This window comes from Phascolarctos cinereus, unplaced genomic scaffold, assembly GCF_003287225.1.
Source record: "Phascolarctos cinereus isolate Bilbo 61053 unplaced genomic scaffold, phaCin_HiC Scaffold_726;HRSCAF=1367, whole genome shotgun sequence".
NCBI classification, from domain to species: Eukaryota; Metazoa; Chordata; class Mammalia; order Diprotodontia; family Phascolarctidae; genus Phascolarctos; species Phascolarctos cinereus.
Genome location: NW_027556098.1, coordinates 275468254 through 275488358, shown reverse-complemented (window position 1 = coordinate 275488358; position 20105 = coordinate 275468254). Strand labels below are relative to the sequence as shown.

The window sequence follows — 20105 nt, the reverse complement described above, 5'->3', positions numbered from 1 at the left end:
AAAATTAGAGGGAAGCATGTAACTGGGAAAAAATATTTGTAGCGAATTCCTCTCATAAAAATCTCATTTTTAAAATATATAAACGGAATTAGATTGTAAGCTCCTTAAGGACACTGGGCTATCTTTTGCCTCTTTTTGTATCCCCAGTGCTTAGCACAGTGTCTGGAACGTAGTAGGTGCTTAACAAATATGTACTGACTGACAGAAATTGACCCAGATTTATAAGAACAAGAACTATTCCGTAGTTAAGAAATATACAAAGGATATGAATAAGCAATTTTCTTTCTTTCTTTCCTTCTTTCTTTCTTTCTTTCTTTCTTTCTTTTTAGCTAGGCAATGAGGTTAAGCGATGATGTTATTAAAAAAAGATAAATCAGGGTGGCAGGAGAAGGCATTTCCAGTTGCAGTCCCTTAAGCCTTGTGAAACTCAGAACCTCCAATTACAGAGTAACCACCCTTGACACAAGACCTCTGCTCTTTACCCAGAGCCTTTAATGAAATGGGGTAAAAAGTCACTGCTGATAAGTTACACAACAAGGTTTCAATTTATACCATGCATATTCACAGATTTCATGACTGAACATAGTTTTTCTAAAATAAATATACATATACATTAATATTCAAAAAGCTGCTGGTACTTCATGGAAAATTTTGAAGGCAACTGTTCCAAAACAACTTAGAAGACTACATATGTTTGTAAATTTCTTTTATTTCAATCAATACATCACCACACTAAAATAGAATTCTAATGAAATACCATTATTTTTAGTATTTTCTTTTATCCACTGCTTTTGTTACTGGTATAACATACACAACCCCAAATACCTTTATTTTTCCTCAGTCTCTATCATTATCATTGAGAGTTTTCATGTAACACTTGAAGGTTTGCAAAGCATTTTACCTATGTTAACTCATTTTGTCCTCACAATGCTGAGAGGAAGGTGCTATTATTATCCCCACTTTACAAATGAGAAAACTGAGACAGAGAAGTTAAGTGACTTGTCCAGGGTCACACATCTATACAAAGGCTGGCTTTGAACTTAAGTCTTCCTGGTTCCAACTCCCAGCTCTATCTGCTATTGTTATTGTTGTTGTTCAATCATTTCAGTCATCACCAACTCTTCATGACCCCAATTTGGGGTTTTCATGGCAAAGACATTTCTCCAGCTCATTTTACATATGAGAAAATTGAGGCAAACAGGGTTAAGTGACTTGTCCAGGGTCACACAGCTAGTAAGTGTCTGAGGCCAGATTTGAATTCAGGTCTTCCTGACTCTAGGCTTGGCACTCTACCACTGTTAACACCTAGCAGCCCAGACCAGCAATAGAAACAACTAACTAGGGAGAATGGAGAGCCAGGGTGAGAATGACCAACAAAATCCTTAGCCTCAGATAATGTATGACTTGCAGCCTGTGTGATATCTGAAACATAGGACAAATTATGATAATCTATAGTGATCTAGTTCATTGAAACCAAGAAAAATGTATTTGATTATCCACTTCATGCAAGAGAACAGAATTGGAAGAAATGTCCTTTGGGCCATGCTTCTAGCTTCTCACTCCAAACTAGTAGCCATTATATAGTTGCAATACTTTTCTGTGTAGTTCTGAGTGTTATAAAAAAGCTAGAGAAGGTTTTTAGAGTTGTCACTACACTCACAGGCACCTAAGAGGAAATACTATCCTTTATGCACCTGTAAGAAACAAGAAAATGTGATAGCTAGATGTAATACCACCCCCAAGTATAGAATATTTCCCCTACTAGGTTAAAATTTTTAAGACAAAGCCATTACTTCAGATGGCTGTTTAAGTTACAGTCCTCTTCAAGCCACCTTTAAGCAATCAGCCATTTTTTAATAGAAACAACGCAGAGTTATGGTTAATGAGTGGGCCATGTAGTTAGGAAAGGCTGGGTTCAAGGCTCTCTCTGACACACATTAGCTGTGTGAGTAAAAGTATCTTTCCACAACTCCTCCAGCAACTTTCTTTTTTGGCTAGGCAATGGGGTTAAGTGACTTGCCCAGGGTCACACAACTAGTAAGTGTCATGTGTCTGAGGCCGCATTTGAACTCAGGTCCTCCTAAATTCAGGGTCGGTACTCTATCCACTGCGCCACCTAGCTGCCCCTACCAACTTTCTAAAAGAATAAAAACCTACTCATCTGCATCAGTACAGGAAGTTTCCACAAAAGGAGTTTTGCATACCAATGAAATAAAAGGTCCAATTTTTATTTTATTCATGTAGTTTTATAAAGATCTCTAGACTTAGAGAGTCTTCCGTGGAAAGAAGAAAAGAAAACCTGAGACTTAGAATTAGAAGGGAAATACTACCCTAAAGTTTACTTAACTTACTGTTCCGCTTGTGAACCTAGTGCTTTTGTAACCTCTTTCCACTATGTTGTCATAAAAACCCCTTTGGGAAAAGCTTTTCCTGAATATCTAGATTTAATTCCTTTGGTTTTGAAGCAATGCCTTTGCTTTCACAAAGGATGATCACTGTTCTCTTTCTGAATCACTGCCTTTATATTAACCCTTCCTTTCATTTTTTTTAGGCTTAGGACATGAGCAGGATTAATTTATGAACACAAACCACCCCTGGTGCAACATAACTTTTCAAAAGTGCAAATTTTTTAACTGAATTAATTTCCTTTCAAGGAACAACAGAAGATATACTTAACACAGAAGAATCATTTCCCTACTAAAAAAAATGGAATTTGAATAAAGGAATATAATTTATTTCTAAATAGATTCTGTCAATGAGTAAGAAGTGGGGAAATGTCTTCAATAACTAAAAAAAAATTCTATAACCAAATTACGTAATGTCTCAATGCCATAGGTAACTCTCTAAAACTATAAGTTGCCAAGAAGGCTCTGACTTGAGCTGGCAGAGGAAGTTTCTTCATCCAGAAGTTTGTTATACCAATAAAATCACAGGTCCAGACACTACACCTAGGAATTCGTTATTAAATTAGGTAATATTTAGGCACCAAAACCAGCTGACTGCCATCTCTATACCTTGCAGTCTTCTACTGGCCTGAAAGAACTGAATGACTTCAATCTCTTATTTGGCCTAGGCCAACACCCCTAGGACCCAATTCTATGTTACTACCCTTCCAAGATCCTCCTATTTCCTCTCCCCAATTTCAAAGAAGCTCTGTTTTTTCCCTCTGGGAAGTGGGACATTTTCTCTCTTAACCTAATTATACTCAAAAATAGTCTGTTTTCTGCACTATACCACATTCTCCTCAACTGTTTTTCTCTATGACAAAATTTCTAGTTATGGCTCTGGTACCTTGATCCAAACCCCAATTTTATATTCTTTGTGATCCAACATTGGAATTAATCAGTATTGAACAATTCTGTGAAAATCTCTAAAAGCACAAAGTCTTAGCATTTTTTTTGCCAAATTTTATGATTCTCAAACACTTTTAGAATATTCCTTGCTCCCTGTTGCCATTTCCATATTTTCCTTCACCATTATCACTTGGCAACCCCTCTTTTTTCTAAGGTTCTTGTTATTTAAATTTATCACCTACTTCAGAGCCTGATGACCATTATCTACTGAACCCCCAGAACATTCTCTATTCCTTCAATGAGTTCAGTGCCTGACTCACACACAGTCTGCCAGCTCCTGCTCTTATACTAGAAGGACTTCAACAAACATACTGATGCTCCCTCAACAAGTAAATAACCTGCCTCAAAAACCCTAACTTCCAAGTTCCTCAACCTATTCAGTTCTCATGACCGCTCTATTCCACCTCAGCTAAAAGGTGATCATAACCTTGACTTAGCCATTACCCACAAGTATTCTCTCCCTTCTAATTGGAGGGGCTGGAGAGCAGAGCAAAAAACTCCCAAAGCCTCCCTTTATAGAGGGCTCAGAATTTTTTCAGCCATCTCTCCATTTCCCACCAGCTGCTCTGCTTGGCTTTGACTCTATGAACATCATGCTTTCCTCAGGATAAGCTCATCACCAGAAATTCCATCTTCTTAGAGATTGCTTTGGCTTTGATACTCAATACCTCCTCAGTACCCTCAGTTGCTTCTCCCTTTTGATTGGAGGGCTGGAGGATAAGGCAAAAAAAAAAAAGGTCCTCCCCAAACCTTCCTTTTTAGAGGGCTCAGAATTTTCCAGCCATCTTTCTATTTCCCATCAGCTTTTCTGCTTGGTTCAACTCCTTTAATATTATGTCCCTATCTGGTACCCTCTAGTAACATTCCACCCCACCCTACTCCCAGCTTCCTTTTATGTACAGTCTTTCCCCATCAGATTATAAACTCCTTGAAGGCAAGGACTGTCTTTCTTATTATTATCTGTATTCCCAGCATTTAGCACTGTTGCAGGTACTTAATGTTTACTATTATTGGCTACTTCTTTTATCATTCTATTTTTCCACATGCCTTACAACCACTAAGATTTTCACCATTACCTCCAATTCCTCCACCCCTCAATTTTTTGCTCCCCCACCCCCAAGGCACTTGTGGTTAAGTGACTTGCCCAGGGTCACGTTGCTAGTATCATGGGTCAGAGACCCAATTTGAACTCAGTCCTCCTGACTCCAGGGCCAGTGCTCTGTCTACTTTGCCACCTCGATGCCCCCTCCCTCCCTTATCTTGACCTCTTAATGAATCCATTCAACTATCCTCTACACTCAAAAGCTTTGTACCCTTTTCCCATTACCCTGCCAAGCCCCAAACCTGGGTTACTCCTCATCTACCTCCTCTGATCCTATTCATGTGGTACTGAATGGAAACTGGGGAAAAAATTATAAAACAATGCTTCCTGTACTACAGAATTCCAGCTAAGAATGACAAATGATAAAATATACCTTTTACATATAACCTGTTACAGCCTAGCAAAACATCTTGACCTGACATTTTCTAGCATTGTTTTTCCTTTAAAGCATTTTTTTCCTTCTAAACACAATTTACTTAGCTAACAAAAAAAAATCATTACTTACCTACAGAAAATTCCCAAGTGAAGTTCTACTTTCTCCAAAAAGTATCCATTCATTGCACTGCAGTGTAATGCTGTGGTGTCAAACTCAAATGAGGGAGGGGGGAGAAGAGGGGCATCCCCAAAGCTTACATGTTGACTTAGAAAACCCACATATTAATATATACATACATACATACATACATACATACATATACTTTTGCATTTTTTATTTATTTTGTTAAATGTTTCAATTACATTTTAATCTGGTTCAGCACTTGGGAGTGTCGTGGGACACTTGTTTGGCACTCTGGTATATGAAGCACTGCAAGTGCTATGCAGAATTCCATTATGAACGCTCCCCTCAAAAGTGCTTACAATCAAGTAAAGGAAATAAAGTGTATAATTTATACATAAGTGACTAAAGCACAAGGAAATAGAGAAATGCTATATGAGTAGTACAGCCTGCTACAAAAATTCAGAAGAAAAAAATCACTTTTAGCTATAGGAGGGCAGGAAAAGGGTAGGGTAGGAATGTTTAGACAGAGATAAAAGTATATAGAAGAAAACTATAAATGATATATCATTCAAACTCCCATTTCCACTGTGAAGGCTCTTGTCCAATTCACAAATTAGTGGTTCAGATAGTCAACAAAATCCACCAGCTTCTACAACAAAAAGCTAGGAGAACTTTAGGAGCAACTGCTTGACCATGATGGATAGGAATGCAATGAACTTTCAGTAACCTCACCTTTTACCATACTAATAACAACATTCATTGCTTCTTCACTACAAACTCCCCTTTAAAACTTCAAAATAGAAATGTTCAATCAATATAACAGAATAATGACATGAAATACAACTTTCAACAAAAGAAGATCCATGCCATATATACTATTCCTTTTGGAACAAAATAATTAAAAATTGCAAACAACTACATTCTATTTAGAATGAAACAGAACATGATTATTAAATGATTGAGCCAATAAGTATTAATTTAATTTAAGGAGATACAAGGAAAAACTATGACCAAACTTGGTTTGTTTTTTAATGAAAGGAATTATGGAAGAGCAAACAAAGGCTGCCAATTACATTTTTAGTTGAATTCTGGACCAAAACTCATCTCAAAGAAGTCTTTTCTCTTTGATTAATGGAGTAGTATTACTCATTATTCTATATTAATTTTCCATTTATTCATATATTGTTTTGTAATTACTTTGCAGTCATTCTATGTGTTATATAGGCCTAATAACTATACAGTAAACTCCCAGAAGGCAGATAATTTAATTATATCATCTCCAAATCTAGTAAATAGATGTTTAACTACATAAAAAAATAAATGAAACTAGCTTTCTTCACACGTAATAAAGTTTTTTCATGGTTCCCTTGTTTGGTACGAACAGGTCTTCTGTTTTACAGCAGACATGGCAGCAAGGCAATTTTTAAGACATAACCTAGCTATAACAAATGTGAAAAATTCAAAGAAATAAGGACAGTTCTGTGATTTAGAATGAACAAAACAGAACCAAGAGAACAATTTATACAACTGCTACAAATATATAAATAAAAAGCACTTTAAATGACAACTAAACAGATTGACAACATTGATACTAACTTGCATCTTACATAAGGTTGTATGTTATTATCAGTTGGAATCATTCTGCTGTGCTTAACCATTTAAGGAGATTATACATTTTGGGAGTTTAAATGATGAGTATACTGGGATTTTGTACAATGTGACAAAACAAAATTTATCAATTAAAAATGAAGGAAGAAACCTATCTAAACAAAGAACCCACTAATCAGAAAAAAATTTTAAGTACATAGCAATTTATTTTTTGTTTGCATATTCAAGGTACAGTTGCTCACATGAAAAATAGTTTAAGACCTTCGTGACAACAAATAATGGCCCAGGGATGAATCGAAACACTCAGGCTTTATTTAAGTAAGCTGAGCAATATCATTAAATTTCACACCCAGACACCTTTTAAAAGGTCCTGGAGTCTAGGGTTGTAAGAGAAAGTAATCAGACACATTCCTTTAGCTGTTGACTCCTCCATGATCACCAGAGCCTTTGATCAGTGATTGTCTTCATGCTGCCCACATGGGGTCTGGCAAAATGAGAGTAACAGCTGGTACACATCCTTCCCTGATTTTATTGGGGACAGTTAGGGAAGGGAGAAGGTGATTAGAAGTCCAGTAGCAACAGATATACTGCCTAATAGTAAAATGCTAACCTCCAAGAGTTATTCTTAAGCTAAGAAATCCTTTAAAGTAGTCATGCAATTGACAACTGATGTATTCCTTGGCATACCACACAGCTCAGTTAGTGGGGAAACACCTATCTGTCTTATAAAAGCTGAGCTGTTGGATATAAAATATGCCCCCCACAGCCTACTGTCAATAACTCAATACCCCACCTTCCCAGAATTCAGACCCCTCTCAATTTAAAGGGTAGCTTTTGAAATCATTTCTCAAGTACCTATTTTTTAAAAACACTTAATGATCTCTCAATCATTCACATCAACCTTTAAAGAAAATGTCGCACCTACAGGCTTCAATGCCCTTCCCCCAACTTCTGGTCTTGATTGAGTCAACCAAGTATACAAACTGATCCTGTGGCCAGCAAAAGCATTTCCTTTCACTCTGGAGAGTCCAAAGCAGGAAAAGAAAATGGAAGTGACTTGGAATTATGGCACCAAGAAGGCCAGACAAGCAAGGAAATAATCAACTCCACATGAGCCACTTCAACCCCATCCTAATGAAAAGGGCCTAAGACTAACCCTAGGAAAGGTCATTGGGATCAGGGGTCACAAGCAGAAAAAGGCAACAGTGACTGGCTGCCGGCTGCAATCAGAATCAGTGTGTTCCTAATTACACACAGAGACAGGGGTATGAGATCTGAGTTAGGGTTTATTCACAGTGTTAGCATATTAAAAAAAAAACCTCAAGTGTTCCTATTGCACTCTCTACCAAATAAGCACTAAACTGACTATTTCTTCCTGTCTCTAGAGTACAGGAAACCAAGAACTTTGAGAAGATAAGACAATTCTGGCACCCACAGTGTGTTACATACAAAGCTTTGCTTAAGTGTATTAAGAGGAAGAGTTATGGATAGAAAAATTATGAAAAAGGATTTAAGGAGATTATTTTTAAAAGACAAAATGTAGCAAGCATCAAGGGGATTACTTTTTAAGTAGTATGCAACTTGAACACTTATTGCAAATCCAGCACTTTACAAAGGTAGATTTGCAAGCTTGTCTTGAGCGATTGGCTTCATAAGGAAACTCAAACACTGAAAACATTATCTTTAAATTCTTACAACAAATTCTTAAAAATAGCTAAAACAAATTCAGAACTAATGGGAAGAATAGATACAGACTACATATCTAACTTGCACTAAGTTAGAGGATGGGCAACAGGAATGAGCCCACTGTTTCCATTATCATATCTTAATGAGTAATATTTTAGCACTACTGAGTATTCCAAAAGCATAGTTTTTCTTGGCAGGTACCTACCCTATTGTGGCTGGATTTGGGGTTTCAATTAACCAATTAAGAAATGGAAAGAGAGAAACACCTAAAGAGACACATTTCTATGCAGCACAGTCTGTTAGACAATGACAGAAAAGTAGAGAAACAATAGGCCAAATAAGGAAAATTTAGTACTCTAGAAAAGGTAGTAGGATTTCTGAAACATTACACATTAAGCACATTCCATACGAATCCCTCTTTTTACAGTGAACTAAAACTCTGCTATATGATTTATATGAAAGTCAAACCTATATTTTAAAAAAATCTTCGCTACAAGTGAACTTTGACCAACATGAATGTTGTAAAATTGTCACGAAGCCTTTTTATCATATTTACTTGCCTCTTGGAATTGTTTCCCTGATGCTTGGAAACATATACAATATTCTAACATAAGCTTCAAGGTTCCAACAAGGAACATAAAAACTACATAAGAACGATTCAATAAAACTATATTCCTTGTGCAACTTTGCTTTGTTCCACTAGCGATGGGAACTGGGTCAGACATTGCATAATCAATTGTGACACACTACCACAAAGTGGCTGCTGTACTTCACAGGACTCTGAAAACATACCTGACATGCAAACCAGTCATGTATTATCATGCAGTAGTAACAGTGCACAACTACCACAGAGTGGTAAACCCAAAGACACCTGAAGGTAAGTAGCAATCAGCACCAAAGAAATCCTAGCCCCAAAGACTTTTATCAGAATTAAACAGTAAAACACTGCTAACGAAATCTGCTACTCTATGCCATAGGAAGCACAAAATAACCAGAAAAAAGAATATCAAATTAATAAGAAAAATAAATGTCCTTTAAGGAAATGAAAATATGGCATTCATGTAGAAATCCAATTTGAAGATCTTCACAGATGAGGTCATATCAAACTTCTTATATGGTTGTGAGTCCTAGATCCAACAAAGATGCCATTATGATTATTATTATTACAATAAGCATCACCTACAAAGAACAATTAGTATCACCATAACACTGAATGGCAAAACAGGCCATAAAAGCTATACTGTAAGGTACTAAACTCTGAGGTGAGGTAAAGGAGCAAAGAGCAAGGGGGACAAAAGAAACACACTCATTTGGATGTGCAATTTCTGTTTCATTTATTTTTTAATTGCATATTATATTGAATTCAGAAAATATATAGATTAATTCTAACTATAAGAAGTCATAAAACTTAGATGCTAATTTTAGATTTATAAGATATTTGTTGTATTTCTCCTTAGCTGAATCTATTTTTTAAGATCAAATGGTATGGGAGGTAGAAATCTAACATGCATATGGACAAAAACAAAAGTCTCAGTTTATTACCTTAAACCTACATAATATCTTTCTGGATGGCTTCATGGTCAAGCGCAAAGAGCAATGGCTTGATAATCAGAGGACTTGTGTTCAAATACCACCTCCAATGCTTACAACCTGTACGACTTTGGAACAAGTCACTTAAAATCCTACCGTAGTGGGGTCTCAGCTTCCTTATAGCTAAAATGAGGAGGTTAGATGAGATTGCCAAAGAAATCCCTTCTAGTTTGAAATCTGTGATCATCTGACTTGAATTACACATAAATGGCATGATTTTGTTGTTGTGTTTGCACTAGGAAATCTTCAACGTGACACGAACTGAACTGCTTTACATTTCAGACAACTTAAAGCACAATGAATTATCTTCATCTTTTTCTTGGAAAACTTCTAGTAATATAAGTTAATTATTATTATGGAGCAGTTTAGGTCATCGCTAGAAGAAATCTCAAAGTCCTTCCCAGCCTTAGAAGTCTATGTTAAATATTAAAAACATTAAAATATTAAAAAAGGAGAGAGAGACAGATAGATGGGGGGAGGGGGGAGAAAGAAAAGCTTGTCTATGCTTCTGATGCTATAGTTTTATGTCATATTGACAGGCTGTTCCATGAAGATAAACTAATGGGGGGGGGGGGGCGCAGAGAGGATTTCCATAAGTGCCAAAATCAACAACATTTCCACTCTATAAATTCATCAAAACAGGACAGAGCAGCATTTAGACAAAATTTCTATGGTACAACAGTACAAGGAAGACACCTAGATAAGGGCTGAGGGAATAGATAACGTCTCTATCAGAATAATCTGGGAAGGCTCCAATCACCTTGGTGAAAGAACAGGTATGACAGCAATAAAGCTTTGGAAACATTTTTAGAAACAGATATGAGTACTGAGCAAGACAAGCTTTCATAAGATGAATTCATGACTATCTCAAGTTTTTCTTTTCTTTTCTTTTTTTTTTGCTTTTTGGTGAGGCAATTGGAGTTAAGTGACTTGCCCAGGGTCACACAGCTAGTTAAGTGTCAAGTTTCTGAGGCTGAGTTTGAACTCAGGTCCTCCTGACTCCAAGGCCAGAGCTCTATCCACTTCAAGTTTTTGTTTTCAAAAAGAAGTGTGAATTATAGATAAGATAGAATTTCCTAATCTGATAACTAGTCAAACATTAAAAATTTCTGAGAAACTTATGAGGCAAAATTGTTTACCTTTACCTCTTTCCTATTTCCTCATCAACTTAAAGCAAAATTTATGATGGAAAGGTATAGGTATCCCGCCACATTAGATAGTACTTTCTTAGAATTTTTTAAAAATTATATCCTTTGTTTGAACAGCCTCAGGCTTCAAGTAAAACAAAATACTAATTAAAATAATAACAGCACCATGGAAAAAAATGACAAAAAAGTGTTTTATTTATGCATATTGTCTCCTATTGCTCTCTTACCTCAAAATATGTCAAACTAGTGAATATCAATCTGACAACTGTGGGTTAAGCACTACTATAACATAAGATGTATAAAAGGGAAGGAAAGGGAATAAGCAATTACAAAGTGCTTCTATGTGCCAGGCACTGTGCTAAACACTTTCTACAAATATCTCATTTGATCCTCACAACAACCCTGAGAGGTAAGCGCTATTATTATTCCCATTTTACAGTTAAGGAAACAGGTAAACAGAGATTAAGTACTTGTCCAGGGTCACAACGCTAATATGCTTCTAAAGCCATATTTGAACTCTGGTCTTTATTCTAGGCCTAGCCCTCTATCCACTGCACCACCAGCTGTCTCTGAAACCCCACCGTGTGATCAGAGATAGCAATCCACGTATTAACTGTATATTATCCTTCTTTCACTACTTCATCAATAATTTCATCAGTGAGGCACTCCCTCTTCTGACACAGAACTCAAATTAGGAGCAAAGACTCACAGACTTTCAGAGTTAGAAGGAGCTTTAGAAGTCATCTAGCTGTAAAAAAAAAGACTCTACAACCCTCAATCTGCGTGACCATGAAAAAGTTCAATTCCCCTCTCAGAGCTTCAGTCCCCTCATATGTAAAATGGGGAAAACAATACATGCACATCCTACCTTCAGTGTATTGCAATGAAGAAAGCCCACTCTATGCTTTAAAGAAAATCATACTAATTATTTGTTTAAACTTAATGCAACCCAGGTTTTTAGTTTTCTATGTCCTTTGCCAGTCAAAGTATCACTCAAATGCAGCATAAAACCACATTCACAGGCCCAGAAAATTTGCTTCCTATTCTGTAAGTTTTACTGTAAGGCAAAGACCATCCTCATAATAAACTACCAACAGTGAAGAAAAATTATGAAAGAGTAAGGCAACCAACTTAATTGCAAATATTGTCTTAATCTAAACGCATCTGACACCAAGAGGTAGCTAGGTGGGACAGAAGAATGCTAGACTTGGAGTCAGGAAGACCTGAGTTCAAATATTATCTTAGAGACTTAATAGGTTTTTGACCTTGAACAAGTCCCTTAACCTCTCCCAGCTTGTTTCTTTATATGTAAAATGGGAATAATAATATAGCTACTTTACAGCTACTCTTTTGGGGATCAAATAAAGTAACATACATAAAACACTTCTCAAACTTTCAAGGTTTTATTATTATTATTATTATTATTATTATTATTATTATTTCACTAGTCCTAAGTACCTATAAACCTTTTTTTCAGTAAGTTCCTCTCCCTACCCTTTTTTTTTTTTAATCAAACAATCAAATTGATCCATGAACTCATCAGGTTGGAGTTTTTTTTCCAATAATGCAAATTATAACCCAGTCATTTCTGCTCAATCATGTGCAACTCTTATCTATGTTCTCCCAAAAATTCTCCAAAGGTTCAACCAATGTGTTAGAGGCTTTCTTCACTTTGCCAGACACTGTACAGGTACCAACAAAGCACTAGGACCATCTACCTGTCATCCATCTCTCTCCCAATGTCACCAATCAGCCCATCTGCTTTTCCTATCAAACAATTCTTTGATGACACCATTTATTCCTGTTCTTTGGAGTTGGTTATATATTGTGGTCTGTTTATACCCACCATATGCCTTTCCACTGTTATGATGTTCATTTTTAGTTCTTCAGAGGCAGTGATATGCAGGTCTCATTACTATAGAGCAATATGAGTAATATGTTTGTATTGAAAGATGGGCCTTTGCTGTTATGTAAAGCTGGGAATCAGTAAAAGTATTTTGCAGTTTCTTGAAAGCAATCCAGCCTTTCCTCCTTTTCAACTCTGGACCTAGCTCACCATTTCTCTGTGCTGTCTGCACCAGATATACATACTACTGGATAAGTTCTACAGGGGATTCAAAGTTGAACTCAAGATAATAAACATTCTTGATCTTTTTATTTTTTTCTGTATGGATGAATAATCCGAACTCTTTTGAATGACTGCAGATCTCTTCTAGGAGATTCTGCAATGTCTTGGAGTTTTAAGCAATCAACATAATTTCATCAGCAAACAGATGCATCTGAAAGATTCACCATCAAAGGGATTCCTTCCTCAACCTGGACTCTGTGCTAGATCTCCTCCATCACAGTTATGGATACTTTTGGCAAGAATATACCTCTGTTTTATGACTGATCTGATGTTTCTTATCAGAGCATCATGGAACAGGATTATTTCTGTTGTAACATATTCCAAGAAATTTTGGATGATCCTGTTATATGAATGGGAGAGAGATTTTTGTAAAAGAGCCTATAAGGTGGAGTATCGTTCTACTGAGTCAAATGCTTTCTCATCATTAACAAACAATAAATACAATGGACTCCTTACTTTTACATCTTTAAGTCAACTGTGAGATGGTAAAGATGTGGCCCATTGTTAAATATCATGTATAAAAAGCCTAATTGCGTCCTATTCATACTCAATACCCTCATCAACGATGCCCTCAATTTCTATATAGCTGACCTTTATGCAAACATTTTGTATAAATGCTTAAGTAGACATTAAGGTCTGTAGCTGATGTTTTCTTGGTCACTGTTTGTGGTAGCAGTAAGAACTGACAATTTTTTCCGCACAGTTAATATCCACCTCTTCCTTCAGATACCTTGTAATCAATTTCTCAATGCCCTGACAATTTGATTGCCTCCAAAATATATCTCCTTTATATAGCTGATACAATTCAGTAGCTATTCCCTTATTTGTTCTCTTTAATTCCATTCTTGTTTCCTTTGTAAATGCTTCAGGGACTGTGATGTTCAATAGTCCAAGTCAACCAACGAGTTTTTATTAAGTGCTTACTATCTGCCAGGCTCCGTCTATGTGTGGTGGTTCCACTATCTTTGTTGGAGAAAAGTTTATTTTTCGTAATTTCTGTAAATCTTTTCCTTTTTCTTCTGTTTGTGATTTTCTTTTGATTTCCATCCTTGAATGCCCTTGGGATGACTTTACTTGACTATCTTGCCAAGTTTTATTTAGACTGACTTTACCTTCTACTGGTTCTGTTTTACAAAATGTTCATAACTATACATTATAATTCTTCACAAGATTTTATAGACAAATTTATATTCTAACTCAGTGTAGTCTTTGGCAGTCATTTCTCTCCAAAAGGCAAGTAAATCAAGTGTTTTCTGACTAAGGAATTTCTTGGGCTCTTTTGGTCTCTTTGTCATAGCCAATAATTTACATTAGTTTAACTTGTAGGTGAAATTAGTATAATAGTTCTCAATGTCATCTCTGTCGTTCATTTCCCATCTTTTATCTTCAACAGCTTGTTTAAATAATTCAAGGTTACAGCTTCTTAATTGTATGCCATAATTTTAACATTTCTTATAAATATGAAGTGAAAGTAATGAAGAGATTTAAGGGATTATATCTGGTAGATAGAGTTCCTGAGAACTATGGACAGAGATTCCCAATATTGTATAGGAGGCAGCAACAAAAAAGAAAGAAAAAGAAGAGCAAGAAAGTCAAAATAGCTGTCACATGAGGCTTTACAAATAGCTGAAGAAAGGAGGAAAGGAAAGCAACAGGGGAAGGAGAAAGTGAAAGCTACACCAAACAGAATGTAGAATTCCAAAGAAAAGCAAGGAGAGATAAGAAATGAGCAATGCAGAAAAAAAAAAAGAAGAAAATAATAGAATGGAAAAGACAAGAGATCTCTTCAAGAAAATTAGAAATATCAAGGAAAATTTTCATGCAAAAATGGTAGGTACTTAATGGAAGCAGAAAACATTACGAAGTGATAAGAATATACAGAAGAAATGAGGAAGATCCTAACATCAATGATAACCAAGATGGTGTGCTTACTGACCTAGAGCCAGGCACCCTGGAGAATGAAGTCAAGTGAACCTTAGGAAGCACTGTTAATAACAAGGCTAGTAGATGGGCAGAGCCAAGATGAAAGTAAAAGCAGTGACTAGCTTGAGCTCTCCCACAAAACCCTCTAAATACCTGTAAAAAATGGCTCTAAACAAATTCTAAAGCAGCAGAACCCACAAAAAGACAGAGTGAAACAAATTTCCAGCTCAAGACAACCTAGATGGTTGATCAGAAAGGTATATTGTGCCAGGTAGGGAGAGGAACGCAGTTCAATGTGGGCACGTAGGCAAAACAGGCCTCAGTGAATGTGAAGCAGCCGTCAGAGGACTGAATCACAGGCAGCTGTGGTGGTTTCCAGACTTCTCAACCCATGAATGCCAAAGATAACTTAGAAGGAAAAGTTTGTGACTATGGGGAGAGAGTAGCTTGGTCCCAGCCCCAGTCCTGGCGAGCGTCCCCGAGGCAGCGGCTTCTTCCTGAGTTTCTGGCCCACAGACTGAGGGGGAATTGAGCGGCTGATCAGAGGGGGATTGAAGGGATCTCTTTGCTGGTACAAGATTGTCTTGCTTTGCCCACATTTGGATCTGGATCATAGTTCTGGGTGGTGGTCCTGGGGTGAGAAGGAGTGATAGCTTGGTGGAGCTTGTAGTGGCTGTGGAGAGAAACCCCCTCCTCACAGTTACAGGACAGAAAGGAGTACTTGTAGTCACAGGCCAGGAAAGGAGTAAATACCTCGCCCCTTATCATACCACCTTGGAAGAAATGAAAATTTACAGGTCCCTAGAAGTATCTCTGAAAACAACTGCACAAAACCCCCCGAAGCTTGGGACAGTACATGCTCCACACTGGAAGCAGACCACTATCTTAACAAAGAGTTTATAACTCAAGTAACTGGCTGGGATCATGAGCAAACCTAACAAAAAAAAAGTCAGACCATAGAATCTTTCTTTGGTGACAAAGAAGATCAAAACATACAACTAGAAGAAGACAACAAAGTCAAAGCTTCTACATCCAAAGCCTCCAAGAAAAATATGAATTGGTCTCAGGCCATGGAAGAGCTCAAAAAGGATTTTGAGAAGCAAGTAAGAGAAGTAGAGGAAAAACTGGGAAGAGAAATGAGAGTGATGCAAGAAAATCATGAAAAACAAGTCAACAGCTTGCTAAAGGAGACCCCAAAAAAAATTTAAGAAAATAACACCTTAAAAAATAGATTAACCCAAATGACAAAAGAGGTCCAAAAAGCCAATGAGGAAAAGAATGCCTTAAAAAGCAAATCTGGCCACATGGAAAAGGAAGTCCAAAAGCTTACTAAAGAAAATACTTCCCTAAAAATTAGAATGGAGCAATTAAAAGCTAGTTACTTTATGAGAAATTAAGACATTGTAAAACAAAACGAAAAGAATGAAAAAACAGAAAACAAAGTGAAATATCTCATTGGAAAAATAACTGACCTGAAAAATAGATCCAGGAAAGAGCCTGGATATCATCTTTTAAGAAATTATCAAAGAAAACTGCACTGATATTCTAGAACCAGAAGGCAAAATAGAAATTGAAAGAATCTACTGATCACCCTCCTGAAAGAGATCCCCAAAGGAAAATTCCTAGGAATATTGTAGCCAAATTCCAGAGTTCCCAAATCAAGGAGAAAATATTACAAGCTGCCAGAAGGAAACAATTCAAGTCCTGTGGAAACACAATCAGGATAACACAAGACTTAGCAGCTTCTACATTAAAGGACCACAGGGCATGGAATATAATATTCCAGAGGGCAAAGGAGATAGGATTACAACCAAGAATCACCTACCCAGCAAAACTGAGTATAATCCTTCAGGGGAAAAAATTGTCCTTCAGTGAAATAGAGGACTTTCAAGCATTCCTGATAAAAAGACCAGAGCTGAATAGAAAATCTGACTTTCAAACACAAGACTCAAGAGAAACATGAAGAGGTAAACACAGGAAAGAGAAATCATAAGGAACTTAATAAGGCTGAACTGTTTACATTCCTGCATGGAAAGATGATATTTGTAACTCATGAGACCTTTGTCAGTATTAGGGTAGTTGGAGGTAAACAATTATATGTATGTATGTATGTATATATACAGATAGATGGATAAATAGAGGACACAGGGTGAGTTGAAGATGAAGGGGTAATATCTGGAGAACAAAATTAAAGGGTGAAAGAGGATTATAATGGGAGAAGGAGAATGGGAGAAGGAGAAAGGGAGAGGTAGAATGGGGTAAATTATCTCACATAAAACAGACAAGAAAAGGCTTTTACAGTGGAGGGGAAATGGGGCAAGGTGAGAGGGAATGAGTGAATCTTATTCTCATTGGATTTGGCTTAAGGAGGAAATAACACACACATTCAATTGAGTATGGAAATCTATTTTACCCTACAGGAAGATTGGGGGGGAGAAGAGGGCAGGAGGATGATAGAGGGGAGGGCAGACTGGAGGAGGGGGTAATCAGAAGCAAACACTTCTGAGGAGGGACAGGGTCAAAAGACAGAATAGAATAAATGGAGGGCAAGATAGGATTAAGGGAAATATAGTGAGTTTTTTACAACATGACTACTATGGAAGTGTTTTGCATGACTACACATGTATAATCTGTATCGAGTTGCTTGCCTTCTCAGTGAAGGTTGGTGGGGAGGGGGGGAGAAAATTTGGAATTCAGAGTTTTAAAAAGAAATGTTTTAAAAAAATTGTTTTCACATGCAACTGGGAAATAAGATATATAGGAAATGGGGTATAGAAATCTATGCTGCCCTACAGGAAAATTGAAGAGGAAGGAAATAAGAGAAGGGGTGGAGAAATAGAAGGGAGGGCAATTAGGGGAAGGGGGTATTCAGAATGCATGCCATCTTGGGGTGGGGAGGAGGACGAGAGGGGGAGAAAATTTGGAACTCAAAATCTTGTGGATGTGAATGTTGAAAACTAAAAATTAATTAATTAAAAAATAATAAGGCTAGTAGAAATGATGGAATTACAACTGAGCTATTTAAAATCCTAAAAGATGCTGCTGCTAAAAAGGTGCAATTAATATGCCAGCAAATTTGGAAAACTCAATAGTGGCCACCAGATTGGAAAAAGATCAATTACATCCCAATCTTAAAGAAGGGCAATGCCAAAGAATGTTCAAATTACTGAATAATTGCATTCATTTCATGAGCCAACAAGATTATGCTTAAGGTGGCAGGTAGGTGGCGCAGTGAATAGAGCACCGGCCCTGTAGTCAGAGGGACCTGAGTTCAAATGTGACCTCAGACACATAACACTTACTAGCTGTATGACTCTGGGCAAGTCAACCGCCTCATCAAAAAACAAAAGATTATGTTTACGATTCTATAACCTAGGCTTCAGTAATATATGAACTGAGAATTACCAGAAGAGCAGACTGATTTTCAAAGAAACAGAGGAACTAGAGCCCAAATTGCCTACATTCACTGGATTACGGAGAAAGCAAGGAAGTTCCAGAAAAATGTCTATCTCTGCTTCACTGACTACACTAAAGCCTTTGTGTGAATAACAACAAAGTGTGGCAAATCCTCAAAGAGATGGCAGTAACAAATCATCTTACTTGTCTCCTGAGAAACCTGTATGTGGGTCAAGAAGCAACAGCTAGAACTGAACACGGAACAACTGATTGGTTTAAGGTTGAAAAAGGAGTACAATAAGGCTGTATATTATCACCTCATTTATTTAATTTATGCGTAGAGCACATTATTCGAAATTCCAGGCTAGATGAAACAAAAGCTGGAATTAAGGTTACCAGGAGAAATAGCAACAACCTCAGATATGCGGACAATACACTCTGATGGCAGAAAGTGAAGAGGAATTAAGAAGCTTCTGGATGAGGTGAAAAAGAAGAGTATAAAAGCTAGCCTGAAGCTTAACATCAAAAAAAACTAAGATCTTAGCACTTGGTCCCTTCACTTTCTGTCAAATAGAAGGAGAAGAACTGGAAGCAGTGTCAGATTTTATATTCTTGGGCTCAAAGATCACTGTAGGTGGCAACTGCAGCCATGAAATTAAAAGATGCTTGCTTCTTGGAGGGAAAGCTATAGCAAATCTGGACAGCACACTAAAAAGCAGAGATATCACTTTGCTGACAAAAGTCTACATAATCAAAGCTATGGTTTTCCCAGTAGCAATGTACAGTTGTAAGAGCTGGACTATGAAAAAAGCTGAGCGCTATCACAGAATCAATCCTTTCAAACTGTGGTGCTAATGAAGACTTCTGAGAGTCCCTTCGACAGCAAGGAGATCAAATCACTCAACACTTAATTCAAACTATTCATTGGAAGGTCAAATGTTGAAGCACATAATGAGAGGACATCATTGCAAAAGGCCCTGATGCTGGGAAAGACTGAAGGCAAAAGGAGAAGGGGACAGCAAAGGATAAAATGGATAGTGTCATGGAAGCAACAAACATGAGCTTGTACAAGCTTTGGGAGACAGTGAAGGACAGAAGGACCTGGTGTGCTATGGTCCATGAGGTCATGAAAAGTCAGATACTGCTGAATGACAACAAATTTTTTCTCATTACTTCTTTTTTCTTATTTACTATAAATTCTGATCTGAGCTCCAATGAGAAAGCTGCTTCAGGGATGATTCCCACTTATGTACGAAGTCTTTTTCCTGCCTGGTCAAGTATAGTCAATTTCATTCTTGGGATGTCATTTGGTGCTTGCCATGTCCATCAATGACCATTTCCTTTTACTGAACAAACTATTCATGAGATAGTGGCCTGAGGGCCTGAGGTTTCTACATAATCTAAAGGGATTTAGCCTCTCCTTTCTTTCTCTCAAACAAGACTCTCCCTTATATTTCTCCCTAAGTTCTCACCTTTTCCCACCTTTTCATAGAAGTCGCAACCAGAGTGTGTATTGATTTAATTTGGAAGGTCTTATCAAATTTTTCACTAACTTTCTCTACCACTTAGTCCTCAGCAACCATGTTGTTGCAAAAGCTGCACTTACTTTCATGATAGTCTTTTGGCAAATACTTATCATTAGTACTTCAATATATGAAAAGGATATGTGCCA

At 37.0% G+C, this 20105-nt stretch overlaps 1 protein-coding gene across 3 annotated transcripts in view; it reads right to left on the bottom strand.

The window, feature by feature from the left end:
• CDON (cell adhesion associated, oncogene regulated) overlaps positions 1 to 20105 on the bottom strand; it is a 116034-nt gene that overhangs the window by 63235 nt on the left and 32694 nt on the right. The gene's annotated exons all lie outside the window — the stretch shown is intronic.